At 34.5% G+C, this 16,424-nt stretch overlaps 1 long non-coding RNA gene across 1 annotated transcript in view; it reads left to right on the top strand.

Annotated features, from left to right (window-relative positions):
• The first annotated feature begins 1,239 nt into the window (after positions 1-1,239).
• Positions 1,240-16,424, top strand: part of LOC149747714 (uncharacterized) — a 35,350-nt gene continuing 20,165 nt past the window's right edge. Inside the window, exon 1 of the long non-coding RNA XR_016395387.1 lies at positions 1,240-16,346. This is a non-coding gene — a long non-coding RNA (uncharacterized LOC149747714). The remainder of the gene's footprint in view (positions 16,347-16,424) is intronic.

The following is a 16,424-nucleotide window of genomic DNA, read 5'->3' as shown; positions in this document are numbered from 1 at the left end:
AAAGCTCAAGCTTTAAAATGTTATGATACCTCCTCTTTTGATGTCAGGGATGAAGATAAAAAGCTATCCCTCTAAAATTAGGGTTAGACTGTGCAGTCTTTCTTCTTTTTCTCATCAAGATATTATTCTTCTACACACAATTTCGATGAGGAAAACCAACCTGGATAAAGGAACATGACTTCTGTTTAAAATAATTATTTAGGAAATCAGAAATAGATGGTCAATAGCATGGTTGAATTAATAACACTCTGTTCAAAATAGAAATAAAATGTGTTCACACAGATAAATATAACTGTATTTTAAATATCAATATTATAATTAAACATGTACTCTATGTGCACACAGGCATATGTGCACTTTCATACACACACACACACACACACACACACACACAAGGACTGTTTATCCAAATTGTTAACGTACTTTGCTGATTGCATTGTGGTAATAACTCTGAGAAAGCCAGTGTTATTATTCCTCATTAAATTGGACTATATCATCTGAAAGTAAAAAACATAAAGCTGATCACATTGACAAATTTTACTAATTTAAAACACTGATACACCAATATAAAAAGCCACTGTTTATATGGTTAGCACATTTGTTAATCCATTATTTTAATCATTATAGGATTGACAGTTTCATTCTTCTGCAAGCCAGACACATTCGATTTTTGAATCAACCCTTCTAATTACTCAGATGTCTAAGATTAAACATTTAAAATAAGTTACAATGCAAATTTGACCAAGTGAAATGCATTTGGTGTGTTTCAGGATCATAACAATTAAGAGATGATAGCTATTGTTCTAAAATAAAATTCTATGAATGTAATATTTAATGAGATTCAGAAATATTATAACACATTCACGTAAAATTTTACTCCATCATTAGTGAGAAGCATAGTAATTCAACTGTCTTAAAGCATGTACATAACATTTTATTGCAGAAAGGATCAGAAACTTTTAAATTCTCACTGTGCATTGTAATGAAAGTTGTATTTACCTAACTAAAAATGTGAACTGCAAAATTGCAAGATTTCCTGTAGGAAAATATAATACCAGTTTCTTTGTGGAGTTTTTGATACATTGGTAAAGAGTATAATTACAATTGCAAACAATTATTTTGCTTGGACATTAAAAATAAAATAGTTTACCTAAATAGCAAATAATAGGAGTTTTGTCTTAATTAAATCACCTAGAAGTTCTGTCCTTGTAGTGTCTTTTTTTTTTTTTTTTTTTTGTGGTACACGGGCCTCTCACCGTTGTGGCCTCTCCCGTTGCGGAGCACAGGCTCCGGACGCGCAGGCTCAGCGGCCACGGCTCACGGGCCTAGCCGCCCCGCGGCATGTGAGATCTTCCCGCACCGGGGCACGAGCTCGTGTCCCCTGCATTGGCAAGCGGACTCTCAACCACTGCGCCACCAGGGAAGCCCTCCTTGTAGTGTCTTTTAAATAGAATGAATCTCAAAATAATTCCAATGAATAAAGATAATGTCTTATGACATTCAAGTGCACCATTTCTAGTAAAATTCAGGTAATACGTTGGCAGCTGGTAGGAAGCTCCAAACACAGAAGTATTTCCACAGGGTTTGTTTAGATTTAGGTGGATTTCCTACAGTCACTGCGATTTTAATTCATCAGTCCTCTACAGTGGGATTTCTGAATATATAATCTGTACAGCATTTTCATCAGAATCAGCAGGAGTGCTTATTTCAAATGTGAATTCCTAGGTCCCATCAGAGACCAAATGAATCAAAATCTAGGTGGCAGAGCATGCATTTGCATTTTAATGATTTGTCCAAGTGATCCTCATGCACATTAAGTTTGAGAACGCATGTGCACCCTTAAATCCAAGTAAAGAATGTATGAAATATATATCAAGTAGTTCACAGAGTTGTTAGGTGAGCAAATGCTGTAAAATAAAACAAATAGTTTATATAATCTGACAATTATAACCTATTTCACAAACTTTAAGTACAAATGAGGAAGATTAAAAGGCTCAGAGTGTGCCAAGGTCACAGACCTCTTAGCCTTGGTGATTTTCAAGCTTGCCTGAAGAGTCCCCAGGAGGACTACAGGTACACTATAGATAACAATGTCACAACACAATCTACTGAATGAGAATCTCTTGGGGCAGAGGTCTGATAATCATTACGTTTAGCTATCTAGTCTGGTGACATTTATCATTAAGGAAGTTTGGAATATACTTCCTTGAGCATTCCCAGGCTGACACTACAAAACACTCATAATAATCTGAATTGCTAGTGTGGCATTATAGCCTTAGTTAGCCCAATCACTTTAATTTATGTCTCTAATATCTATTAACACCCTATATGCCATTACTTTTTACTTCAGAGGATTGGCTTAATACCGACATCTTATTACTGTTTTTACCTAGGATTGTTTTTAATGAATTATCATTAATGTACTCAATATTTGTACAATCTAATCTGTGAGCTGTCTGATATAATTTTCCTACATGAATTTTCAAAAGTTTCACTGCAGGGCTCCCCTGGTGGCGCAGTGGTTGAGAGTCCGCCTGCCGGTGCAGGGGACACGGGTTCGTGCCCCGGTCCGGGAAGATCCCACATGCCGCGGAGCGGCTGGGCCCGTGAGCCATGGCCGCTGAGCCTGCGCGTCCGGAGCCTGTGCTCCGCAGCGGGAGAGGCCGCAACAGTGAGAGGCCCGTGTACCGCAAAAAAAAAAAAAAAAAAAAAGTTTCACTGCATGTACAAATGCATTAATAGCATTTGTATTGAGAGTAGTTAGGGGAAATTGTCATATCTTATAATTTGACGAGGTGTGATCAGTAGTGATTTTTTCTCTAAATATTCACTTCCATATATTTTTCTATATATTTTCTATAAATTCAATATCTTGAAATATGTGTATATATTATGGCATGAGACAAACAAGCTTAGAAATGACTACTCTTATCAACACTCACATAAGTATATTGATTCAAGGCTTATAATTTTAAAAACGTCATAATGAATACAAGTGAAAACAGAAAAAGTAAAATCAGTCATCTCTCAGTTAAGAAAACATTTATACAACTGTTTAAAAATAACTGTAAAATTCAGTTGTATATATTCATTACTATACATGTAAAACCAAAAACTCAGTTCCTTAAAAGATTCTCCTTCAAGAATAATCTGTAGTTTAGAGTGGCTTAAATGTCCAGCTTCCTTGCCTGTTCTTTGCCAGTGTTTTCTGTGCTGGGAAGCAGAGAATGCAAAGGGCAGCACCGTATTCTGGTCCTGCAAGAGAAACAGAATGGTAAGATTTGGGAGATACAAGCTGCACTAATTATGTCACAGAGACTAGAACAGCAGTGATTTTTCCCCCATTATTAGTATTTTATATCAGTAGAATCTATTTAATATATTCAATAATTCTATTATTTCTAAGACCTTCCACAAAAGGGCATTACAATCCTTTTAGTTTATTGCAAACATATATATTTTTTAAAGTGGATTCACTTTATTTATTTTTTGGCTGCACTGCAGGATTTGTCAGAAGACAAACAGTAAGTTGTGAGCTCCATTTTGCCCAACTACTTTTTTCTTCACACCCTGGAGAATCTGGTGTCTGGAACTGTAGAGACATCATCATGTTACCACCCCTTCTCCTCTCAGGTTGAATCCACTGTGACAGAACACTCATGTCCTTAAGAGGCAAGGCCTAGCAAATAGCCTCTCACAAATCCACTGAACATCACAATGTCCTGTTTGATAAATTCTGTTGCTGCTTCAATTATATTGCTGATTTCAGGTGCTGCTTTATTTGCTCATTTCTGAATCAGGTCTTCCTGCTTTCTTTATATCTTTTATCAACTCTGTCTCAGTTGATTTGCACATAGTTACTTTGACTGGTAAATCTGAAGAAGATGGCCAGCAGCCTACTGTTGCTGTAAGTTTTCCAACTTTCTGGAACAAAAATCCTGCACAATGGCCAGTGCAATCTGGATGGCTACTGAGTATTGTTCTACCGGAAGTGCCAAACTATGGCCAAACATAGATTCTACCAGCGGTGTCTTCATGTATACTGAGTTAGGTCCAATATGAATCATCATCACTTTCATATTCAGGTGAGAGAGATCCCATCTAGACTGGCCTGGCCTTGGAATCCAGAACCAAGTGAAGAGGACTCAGCTGTCAAAGGGGGGCAAAGAGGGCCTGGGGTTGGAAGAAAGGGTCATAGATGCAGAAGTAAGCACTTCATGAAAACTAAGCAAATGGTATTTCTAGGTAAATCAGTCTTTCTGTGCTGGACTAATTAAAAGAACTTCACAGCTCTCTATCCCCAAGCTTTCTCACCCTCTGGAATTGAGGGCTTTTACTGCTTCCCCCATTATTTTTTTAATTAAGTAATGAATAGTATTTTATTATTATTATTATTTTTGGCTGCATGGTATGGCATACGTGATCTTTCCTCCCTGACCAGGGATTGAACCTGTGCTCCCTGAAGTAGAAGCATGGAGTCTTCACCACTGGACCCCCAAGTAAGTCCCTGAAGAGTATTTTATAGATAAGAAAACTTTAGCCTCAGCAGGGTAAATTTGAGGACAGTTCCAATAGCTAGTTTCCCAGAGATGCCCTTGAAGTGGTCCTTACAGTTTTTGCAAACTAGAATACCTGATAGTGTTTATCAGCGCAACACGTCAGGTGCAGTGTAAAGGTATGGGTACTGAAAAAGTAATATTGACCCTAACTATGCATTCACGCACAGGCATTTACAGATTTTTACCCAGGCTTTGAATTAAAAGATAGATTCTCTGAGTCTGATCAATGTCAGCCTCTTGAGATGCACTAAAATGAAATTCAGAAAAAGTTGAATAACTTAAACTACTCTGGAGTTACAGACAACTGAAGTAGAAAGCCTCTTAAGCAATGTGAGAGAAGAAAAAAAGGGGCAAAAATCTACCTACTAGCTTGGGTTGTAGAACTCATGTTTTTAGGAGTTGGGAGAAAAGAAACTTTGGAGCAGGTGTTTCATGTGACAGATCATTAGATCTGTTATCTAGGTCTGTATTAGATCTGTATAGTATCTATTGAGATACTACAGATGAGGAAAGATGTTAAGTGTATTTGCTTTGTATCATCAATGGAGATTTTTTGCTGCCTCTGAAAGCTTGCTGTCAAGATTTAATTTAATATTTAATTAATTTCCTCTCTGCCGATCTGTGATTTCCCTTAATGCCATTTCCTTTTCTAGAGAGATCACAGATTACTGTAAATTATTTGTGTTCAGTGAGGATGGGCATAACGGTAGTAATAATGAGAACAAGAATAGTGACTGGCCATTTATACATAAAATGAATTCTGTTAGAAACACCTATAAATATTGTACCAGCGTTATTAATTGGCTTAATAAGATCAATTGGCATAATAAGATCTAAGTTGTTTATTATAAATAAAATGAATAAAAATTCACTAGTCAGCAATAGATATTAGTATTTTTCTTTTTTAAAAATCTCTTCTTTGCTAGCCCTAAATGCTTTATTTCTTAGGGGTCTAATGTTGACTTCACTAGTCTTAGTGGAGTTACCAGCTTGTGGCTGAATCACGCTCACTCTAGTATTCAGACATGGTTTGACACATCTAAATTAGGGTGAGGAAGATTATTCCAGAATATCGAGGCTCTCTTTTGTCAGGAATTGGGGGATGGGGACTTATTCTGAATAAAGAGGAAGTGAAGACTGGAAAGGTTACTTGGTCAACAGAGAGAAAAGATTAGCCTGAAAATAGAAACTGTCATTCCCAACGTTCTCAAGCTCAGACTGCATCAACATATGAATACTTGGCACTAAGTAAATGGTTATAAAAAAACACATCTAATTCCCAGTCTGTAATCTACCAGTGACATTAAAAAATAAGATACCACCACTGGTGATGATGTAAGTGTTGTTTTCGAGAAGGGCTGCTAGCACAGCTTATGATAGCATCTTAATAAACAAAATATTAGTTTTGAGTTGTAATGAGGATTAAAACTTAGATTGAGAATCAAGCTTCTCTGCATATATGTATGTATAAGGAAAATCTATTTTTCCTTAAAACACCTGCATTGTATCACTTTAGAGGTAAAGGATGGTTTTCTCCCTTCTTAAATCTCCTCTTGATAAATATATTTTCATTGGAAGATGTTTTAAGTAGTCCCTCATCTAAGTGGAAAGATTACAGGTACCATAACAGGGAATCTTCAAGAATATAAGGAAAATATTTTAGTCCGAATCAGTTCTTACATGAGATGATATCAAGTCACTAGTTAATTTCTAGAAAGAATAAATGCCATGGGCATAGAAAAATAGGAACTGATGAATAAGAAAGGCAATCTTCATCAAGGTTTGTTTCTTGGAATATGTATAGCTAGAGCCTGTATGACACTTTTCGTTTTATTTTAATTGCTAATACAATTTTTCTATATTTTAAAAATTGATATTGTTCATATTAAGAACATTTATTTGAAATGTCTTACAAAGCATTCTAACACATCCTGAAACAGTGTAGTTTTTCTTTAGCTGCTGTACTACCTCTCTACCCTCCCTCAATAAAACACACAAAACACCTTACTACAACCTTAATACTTTAAAATTTTTTTAAAAACTCTAAAATTACAGCTCAAATAATTATTTAACCAATAAAAATAACATTATTTTATGAGACTCATTTTAGGGAGTATTAGTTATTACCTTGTAATTCTACATTTTTTCTCATTCTTCCCTTCCATTTTATTTCCGCTCCTCTTTTAGCATACCTTCATACGTCTGTCATCGTTTTGCTCACGAGAAAAAAAGGTGGCATTTTTAAATATCAAGTAATATGTGTTATAGCTTTGCTAAACATTTCACCACCAGTTTGTTGCAAGAGATTTATAAATCAGATTTTCATTAAAAAGGAGAAAGAATCAACACCATATGTTGTGCTAAATCCTATGCAGCTGCTGCTACAGCAGCTTAATGTGTGAACTAGAAGGCATTCAGTACTCTGTGTGATATACAGGACTGTAACTTCTTTCAAATGTTGTGATTTTTTTTTAATATTAAGATTAAAATCTAAGAAAACATGGTAAAATGGAATAACTTAGAAGTGTTAACATTTATTTTATAGAAAAGAGAGTTGCTAAATGGGTATCTATAACTGAAATTAAAATACCCAAGTACTCTTGAAATTGAAATAGAAAAGCAGGCTCAAACAAAAATGTTGTATATTAATGCAGCTCCTCTTGTAATCTGACCTTCATTGCAATGTACTTTTGCCTAAATATCCATCTAGTTGGCATTTTTATTACAATTCTGCAAATGGAAAGAGAGCAAATGAACCATTTACTGCCTTTATTTTCTAAGTATAATCATGTTTCTGTTTTCCATTCAATGATAGCCAACTCTTTTCCACTCCAACATAAAACATTCTTGAGTGTTAATGATCAGTTATGGTAAGAGGTTGATATCGTACCCCATGCTCATTTATATTACAATGTACAGAATGTCAGAATCAGTTATTTATAAACTTTAGTTGAGAGGTCAGGAAATAATACCCTAATGTAAAACTGTGCATATTTTAAATAATATTTATGGGCCAACCACATATGAGATATAAACACTACCCTACATATACATCTTAAATTTATTAGATTTGAAGTAACAACACTGAAGGAGGAAAATCATTTTTAAAAGCACCATAAAGCAAGACAGTAATTTTCTTCTTAAGTGTGCTTTTTTTAGATTTGTTTTTTATTGAGGTAATGTCAGTTTATGACATTATGTAAGTTCCATGTGTACAACATGGTATTATCTACTTCTGCATACTTTTCAACATGTTCACCACCAAAAATGTAGTTTCTGTCCATCACCATACAGCTGATCCCATTAAATGTGCATCTGCACATGGAAATTACATGCTTCTCTTTCATTGAAAAGAAACACCTCATGATAATGATGATTAATTTTCCTATGTTAATATAAATTTGCATTATTTCTGCATGTATCATGATAGAACAGAATGAGTTCATGAATTAGTGTGAAAAAATGTTTCCTCGCTATAGAAATAAGACAGGTGGCTATTTTCCATCTAGTATAAGGACATTATAAGAGCAATCTATAGACCAATATTCTTAATGAATATAGACAAAGAATGTTCAAAAAATACTTGGAAAAAATGCATCCAACAATATATAAAAAATGAATATATATATTCATTTATATATATAAAATGAATCCAAAAAATGAATATATATATTCATTTATATATATAAAATGAATCCAAATATATAAAAAATGAATCCAACAATATATAAAAATAAGTATATACGGCTAAATGGGCTTCATCCAGAGAATGCATTGGCAGTTTTATACGTAAAAACTATCGATATAATATACTCTATTTAAATGACACACAGCACATGATCATCTCTGATACTGATATAGTCGGATATTCACAGTATATTCTCTATTTAATGCCTACTAGGATGACTAAAGTCAAAAGGACAGATCATAAAACTAGCTGGCCAGGATGTTGAGAAATTGGTGGTAGGAATGTAAAATGATACAGACTCCATGGGAAATAGTTCAGCTGTTTCTCAAAATGTTAAAAATAGAGTTACCATATAATCCAGAAATTCCCCTCCTCGGTATTTTCATATGTATATACCTATGAATAATAAAAACATATATCTACCATAACTTCTCTTCACTTTTTCACAGCAGCATGGTTTATTAATAGACAAAAAGTAGAAATAATCTAAATGTCCATCAACTGATAAATGAGCAAATAAAATGTGTTATATCCATACAATGAAATATTATTCATTGTAAGAATTAAGTAATGATACATGCTACAATATAGAAAAACCTTGTAAATTTTATTCCAGATATAAAAAGACACCCACAAATAGGACATATTGTATGAGTCCATTTATACAGCATAATTAAATTAGTAATTCACAAAAAGGGGCATATTAAAATATTCAAGTGAATTAGAAAATATTCAACTAAACAATTCACTTACAAATAACACTTGGGACAAAAAAATACTCAGGAAAATAGAAAATATTTTAATGAGTAAATATGGAAACACAGTAGATCAAAATTTGTTCAATAGAGCTAAAACAGTCTTGAGATATGTGTCTTTAAGTATTTATATTAGAAAAAAAAGAATTATGAATACAATGACTTAAATTATTCCCTTAAGATGCTGGAAAAAGAAAATCAAATTAAACCCAAAGAAAGTAGAAGAGAGAAAATTAGAAAGGTAAGAGTTGAAATTAATAAAATAAGATAATTGTACCTATAATAATTAACAATAATAATTAGATTAAAATTTTAAAGAGAAAATGCAATAAAATAAAAATCTATGAACTCAAAATAAATTTCATTAATTGATTTCTATGATAGACTATTGATGGAGTTCTCATCTTCATTTGTGTTCTTCCATCTCTGATGTTTCACCTTCTTTTAAAAGCTTACATAATTAGGTCAGCCACACAAGAATAATCTCCCTTCTGCATAACACACAGTTAGCTTATTAGTAAACTAATCACAGAAGTGATATCCCATTATATTCCAGACTACACCCACAGTCAAGAGAAGGAGATTATATAAGTCATTTACACTACAGTGCAGGGATCTTAGGGGAATATCTTAGAATCTTCTCTATCACATGATTAGAATATACAGACATGAGGGAATTCCCTGGTGGTCCAGTGGTTAGGACTCTGGGCTTCCACTGCAGGGGGCCTGGGTTCAATCCCTGGTCGGGGAACTAAAATCCTGACAGTCGCATGGCACAGCCAAAAAAAACAAAAACAACAACAACAAAAAAACAGGTATGAATTACCATGATTAGTTGTGTACTTATTTTGTGTGCTATTTCCATAGTTTACATTAATCATTAAAAAATTATTTTTAAGTATTCTTGAAGCATTAAAAATGAGCTACTGGGCTTCCCTGGTGGTGCAGTTGTTGAGAGTCCGCCTGCTGATGCAGGGGACGCGGGTTTGTGCCCCGGTCCGGGAAGATCCCACATGTCATGGAGCGGCTGGGCCCGTGAGCCATGGCCGCTGAGCCTGCGCGTCTGGAGCCTGTGCTCCACAACGGGAGAGGCCCCAGCAGTGAGAGGCCCGTGTACTGAAAAAAAAAAAAAAAAAAGAGCTACTGTTCTAGGGGGTACACTAATTTTGTTAAACATTTTAGTCTAGAAGCCTCCTTCATCTTTGCTTCTGGTAGCAACTCCCAAAGGAAATCACTATCCTGATTTCTGACAATATAGATTATTTCTCTCAGGCAATTTTGAAAATCAGTTCTGGAATTAGTCTTTCCAGTTTTTATCTTTACATCTTTCCTTCTTTTCCATTGCTTCAAAATTGACATCTCATCCTCCTCCCACAAACAATAACAACAACAACAAAATATATATATTTCCTTAGAGAAACCGAATGATTCTTAGAATTAGGAGGGGAGCAATGTTATTTACCAGCAGAGTGTTACAACGATCTGCCCCAGCGCCCTTCCTTACCCCAGCATGCATTTCATTAAGAGTTTGCTATGTCAAATAAGTACAAAAATATTGAGAGCGCAGATAGCATGTGGAAGGTCATCGTTGTTGCTTGTTTATTTTTCTGCACTTGTTGCCTTTTCTACTGATATAGAGAAACTGACAGAAAAATCTTGTCTCTAACACCATTTACATGTTTACAAATTTGATGATAAGCTTAATTTTATAATAAATACTATTTTTTCTTGAGTTTCCATCTACATGCCACTCAACAGCATTTGGCCTTTACTTCATATTTTCAGAGGAGTCATTAATACTAAATTTTGTGGGTTTTAATATGTTCCTTTGACATCCATAAATCTAGCTTCAGTAATAAACATTAGAAAGAGGCAGATGGAAAAAAACAAAAGAATAAATTTTAAAAATTGAAAAAGAGCAAAAAGTTGCAAAATAGGGAAAATAAGAAAGGTCTATACTGCCTGAAAAATATCAGTTGTATTTGAGTGTTATTAATGTCATAGTAGATATTTTACGTATTGATTAATTTAATTCATGACTAAAATTAATAATTTTTTATCTTCTCAAATATCCTGGTGTTCCACTGGGCTTATCAAAACCCAGTATTTATTTTACTATTCCTAAATCCAGGCATTAAAAATTACAAGTTAATTCTGTTAAAAATGTGTCCTTATATCTTGTTAATGGTTATTTAGGAGGCTTTACAACATGAAATTTTATGTTAATACTAAAATAGATTTCTACTATGTGAAGATACCCAAATTTAGTGCAGTGCACAAAGTTTTATGAGATATTTCCTGTTATGCTCTGCCAATATATACAGTTTATGATTTTTAATTTATTTTTCATGATATTTATGATTTTTTATTCATTCAAAACATTTTTCCTTTTCAATTTGATTAGTTTTACAGCTATTCACTAGTCTCTTCTCAATCTTTCTCCCTTTCATTCATTCTTTCTTTCTTTCCTCTTTTTAATTTCCTGACTATGTCATTATTGCAATTTTTCATTTTGATCTTGTAGTCTATTTGGCCATACAAACTCTAGAGCTTCTCATAGGAGTGAATGAAACCTCTATTTCAACTACATCAAGGTTCAAACTCTCATTGTTTCCTTTCCTTTATGGCAATTGTGACTAAGAGCACCGTCTGATACATCTCATGCAAATAAATGTCTCCAATTTGGTTTCCAGAGGACCTCAATCCAGCATCGTTTTTAATACATCAACTCCTTTCTTCCTATCTAACCTCTATCTTCCTATCTAACCTTCCTATCTAGCACAGATCATTGCTGTTCCTGACAACCAAACTTGCACTCTCTACTTCACGCTTCACCAGTTCTCACTGACAATCATTACGAAATTGAAAATGGGTACAAGGACATCATGTCTTTGCAGAAAGAATGCACATACCTCCAGCAGATGTTCCACTTGGAGCAGAGAGAAGGCAGGAGAGTCACTGTGAAACCATCCTCCCTAGTTCATTTTCTACAAATGAACACGTAAGAGGCTTCCAACTGTTAAATGCTTAAATCTAGTGGTATGAAGCCAAAATGGTGCAAGAAGTAATGCCTGCATCCCACCCACGTCTTTAAAAAACACTAAAAAGCTGGAATGGATAATAAATTCACAAATTTAAATGATAAAAAACTTAAAGAGGTTCACTTTATATCACGCTTGTGTCATTTGGAAGCAGAGTGAAAATCTACAATGACATATTTGAACTCAGAGAATTTCTACAGAATCTGCTTTCATATATCCTCTTCTGAATTACATTTTGCATTAGGTTCCCATAGAAATCCTGAAATTTATAGTTTTATTACAATTGGTTTTTATGACCTTTACTATTCTATCTAACTGATTTATAAATAAGGAAACATTTTTAAACAAGTGCTATTGTGTTAAAATAATGTCAATGTATTTAATTAAAATTTAAATGAAAGAAAACATCCACCCTCTAGAAAACCCTTCTAGAATTTTTCCTTAAATTCCAGGTCACCATGCATCACACAGTGGATGAGGTAGTAAAAAGAGAATATCAAGAATTGAAATATTTAAGCATAAGCAATTCAGAATTTGCAAGAAAATTCTTAAGCAACCTTTAGAGTAAAATATATGGTTTGAATTAGTTGAGCATATTAGAAACGGTTGCCCATGTGAGGCATAAAATGAGGAAAGGAATAGTTGCCGATATGAATAAAGTGTGTGTGTGTGTGTGTGTGTGTGTGTGTGTGTGTAGAAGGAGATACAAGGGGAGGAGTAGTATTGATAAAGATGACTTAACTAAAGGTGTTGGTTTGCATAGTTATAAGAAATAAGCATGACTCTGAAAAGAACTCATTCTGCTAGTTACAGAAAAGTCTTAGATGCCTAAGGGATTTAGTTTGATGACAGAGGTACTACAAAATAAAGGCATTTTGTGAAACAAATTAAAGCAGGAACACAAGCCCAGAGTAGAGCAATGGAAGGTACTGGATGTAAGTGGACACTGAAGTAGAAATTGAAGACTTCAAGTCTGGGCAGAGGGCAGACTGGGCATGATCTACAGATGCAAAAGAAAAGTCTAGGGTAAGAAGAGGCACAAGAGCAATAGAAAGACAGCTTTTTGTTTATGACTATTAAATTTGTGTGGTTGGGAGAAAATGAAAGTGGAGATACCTTGAAGGTAGCTTTGAATAGATAATTAGAGAAACAAAAAATTAGAGCACTGGTTGTTAATATGAGGTTTGTGGCCACAAACGTGATAGTTAAAGCATAAAAGTAGATGAGCAATTTGGGAGAAGTATTCATTGAGGAGGATGGAGCTGTGAGCTTAGACTATCCTTTGGACAATAAACTCAGAAAAAAATGTCATATACACTACTGAACAGAAACTTGCTTACTAGTGAAAAATCTGTGCCATAGCAAACCTCCCCAAGTCTGCACTAAAGAAAATAAATGGTTTAAACACTTTTACTACTTGCCTGCCGTATGTTATTAATTGCACTGACTGAGTGAGTGACTACTTGTGCAACTGCTATAAAGTGAACTAAATTTCAGGAATAAAAAATATATGGCATTCATTGAGTCAAAAGTAAAGTTGACTATTAAATGAAATATGTTGAAAAGCATTCATTTTAAAATGCACTTTAACTTCTGGGGTTGAAAGTATTTTTCATATTTACAGCAAAATTCATTCAACTATATTTATCTTACAAGAGAATAAAACGAGAGGGATATAATTCAAAACTTGCAGAGGCTGGAAACTTTCTATTTGATAAATTTCTAGAATTTATTGATTAAAGATATCTGTCATAGATGTGATAATATTTTTATTTTATTTTTGTTCTTATTTAACACATAGTTTTCACACCCTTTTAAGTGAAAACTTTAGAGGATTTACTAATTATTATAAAAACATTATAAAAAGTATTTAATGACCTCCAACTATTAAAACTATAATCATGGCTAATTCAGGTTATGAAATAAATCTATTAACAGACTTAGCTTTGCAGGATAAATCATATACAAGATAAATAAAGAAAATAAGAACACATTTGACCAATTTCTTATTTCTGATAGAAATACACCAGTAACTTATCTTAATATTAATGAAAAAATGAGTATTTTTGTATCATTGTAGAAAGACTTTGAAAACACTTTCATAAGTGCACATGGAAATTCACTCTGACGCTACTTCAAATAGGCAAATAGGAAAATAGTGAAGAATCATTTACATAATGGACAAATGTAAATTCATTCGAGTTGTAGAGAGAAGCTCCCTGCTGTCTTGATTATATTATGCTTTCCTGTCACTACATAAGCTCACACAAAACTGAAAAAAAATTAACATTGTGCAGTTATAAGTCTGAAGCAAAGGAACACCAGTGCAACTTTTCATTGGTTTCTTCACCCTTAAAATCTCAGCTCATGAATTATCCTTGCTACAGATATTTGACACACAAAATCATTTTCTTGGAAGATATGGAATGGCATATATGAGAATCCAGCTTTAACTGCTAACTTTAAAGAATTTAAGGTAAAGGAAATTACATTTTATTGTGGTTGCTCATGATTGTTTGTTCAATGAGTTGTCACAGAATCCAATTTCCACATTACCCATTTTCTGTGTAATAAATTGATTCTTTTGTTTCATTTATGGGGAAGTGATATTTCTACAGTCTTCTTAACTTATTACAAAATGTATTTCATAAATCACCAGTCTTATGGAGGATGAAACATCTGTTTACATAATAGTACTTGCTCAGTTTTAAACAGTTATAAGTACGTGGCTTGGCAACCAGTTGACAGTATGAGAAATATATTTCTAGTGATATTTATTTCATGACACAATTCTGTCGCACATAAATAAAATGAAAAATAATCTTAAAAGGTAGGAAATACATACAAAATAAACACAAATATAGCATTCATAACCCACAGAAGCTCAGTGTTCTAGAATTACTCTATCAATTAATATAAATCAAAGGCTAAATTCCCTCTCCCCTCATTTCTGTGAATGGAGAGTATACTAGTGTAGGGTGATTAGCTAAGTCTACCAACTCTGACTCTCTGCGACTTTCATTTGTAAGAAGTTTGATCTTTGGCAAGTTTCTTAAATTTTTGGTGATTCAAATTCTTCACTGAAAACAGAGGGAACAACAGTTTTACCTCATACATTATAGTGATAATTAAGTGATAATCCAGGTAAAGCACTTCAACAATACCTGAGTCAGATAGTGTGCATTAATGTTGGCAGTCATTATCATTGTTTATATTATTACAACTACCACTATTGTTGTTGGTTTTATTATTATAAATATACTTTAAAATTTTCCAAGGGAGCTCTATTCCAGCTCAATCTGAAATCACCAAAATTGAGGCTTATTTTTTGCAACTGCTGACATCCTACCACTAATGTGTCCTTTGCATTACTCTCCAAATTGTCAATAACAACTTTGATTGTATTCAGTAAACAAAATATGGGCATTAAGGAGGTGTTGGGTTGCACCCCACTGGCCTTCAAGGCCTGTAGTTGCCCAGCTTCAAGACAAAGAAAGAGCCCGGAGTCAGTGACAGAGACATCAATGGTTTAATGGATAGCGGGATCTTATACTTCTGAAGCAACACCCCACCATGTGCAGCAGATGGTGGGCAGCACATGGTGCCAGTCTTTGCTCCTGGGGGGAAGAGGAGATTGGCAGTTATAGGGGGAATTGAAGTCAGGTTAGCTCATTGGTTACCAGGGAAACTAGCAGCGGGCATGCCCCTCACCTCCTCTTTGATAAGAACAATCTCTAGCTGGGGCCTGGGGACAGTATGTAGGAAGGTCAGTCATGTGAGTAGGGTGTAGCTAGACCCCAGGCACTGGTCTAGCTGGGGATGTACAGAGAGCAAGAGAACAGCAACTTCCAGTGACCTGACCACACAGGAGAGAACTCATAAACAAACACAAAACAGCAAATGACTTAACTGTGGAATCTTTGGCATCCTTATCTTCCTCAGTTTATCCATAGAACCCAATCATCCCCTTGTAGTTCATTACAGCCTTTTGCGTTCAAATCTTTCTTTTTTTCTTATTCCAAGTTACCACACATTCTAGGCTTATCATAAACTAAAGAAAATGTAAAAATCCCTTTAGAAGAAAGCTAATTTAATATTTATTATTTCAATTCAGACTTGCAGGAGATAAAGTGGAGTGCGAGAAGATGGTCACGTCCCAGGTCTCAGGCGAGTCCCTGGGACGGCTGCCAAGTGTGGATTCTTGGCTTCGCACAGGAAAGAGTTCAAGAGAGAGCTATAGTAAAGTGAAAGAAGGTTTATTCAGGGAGATACATACTCCACAGAGTGTGGGCCATCTCTGAAGGTAAGAGGCCCCAGGGTACAGGGTTGTCAGTTTTTATAGGGGTGAGTAATTTCATAGACTAATGAGTCGGAGGATTAT

The sequence above is a fragment of the Delphinapterus leucas genome, chromosome 13, assembly GCF_059928025.1.
Source record: "Delphinapterus leucas isolate spDelLeu-1000000601 "Yukka" chromosome 13, BTC_Dleu_Yukka2, whole genome shotgun sequence".
Lineage (NCBI taxonomy): Eukaryota > Metazoa > Chordata > Mammalia > Artiodactyla > Monodontidae > Delphinapterus > Delphinapterus leucas.
Note: the sequence above shows the minus strand (reverse complement) of the source record. Positions and strands in the feature narration are given on the sequence as shown.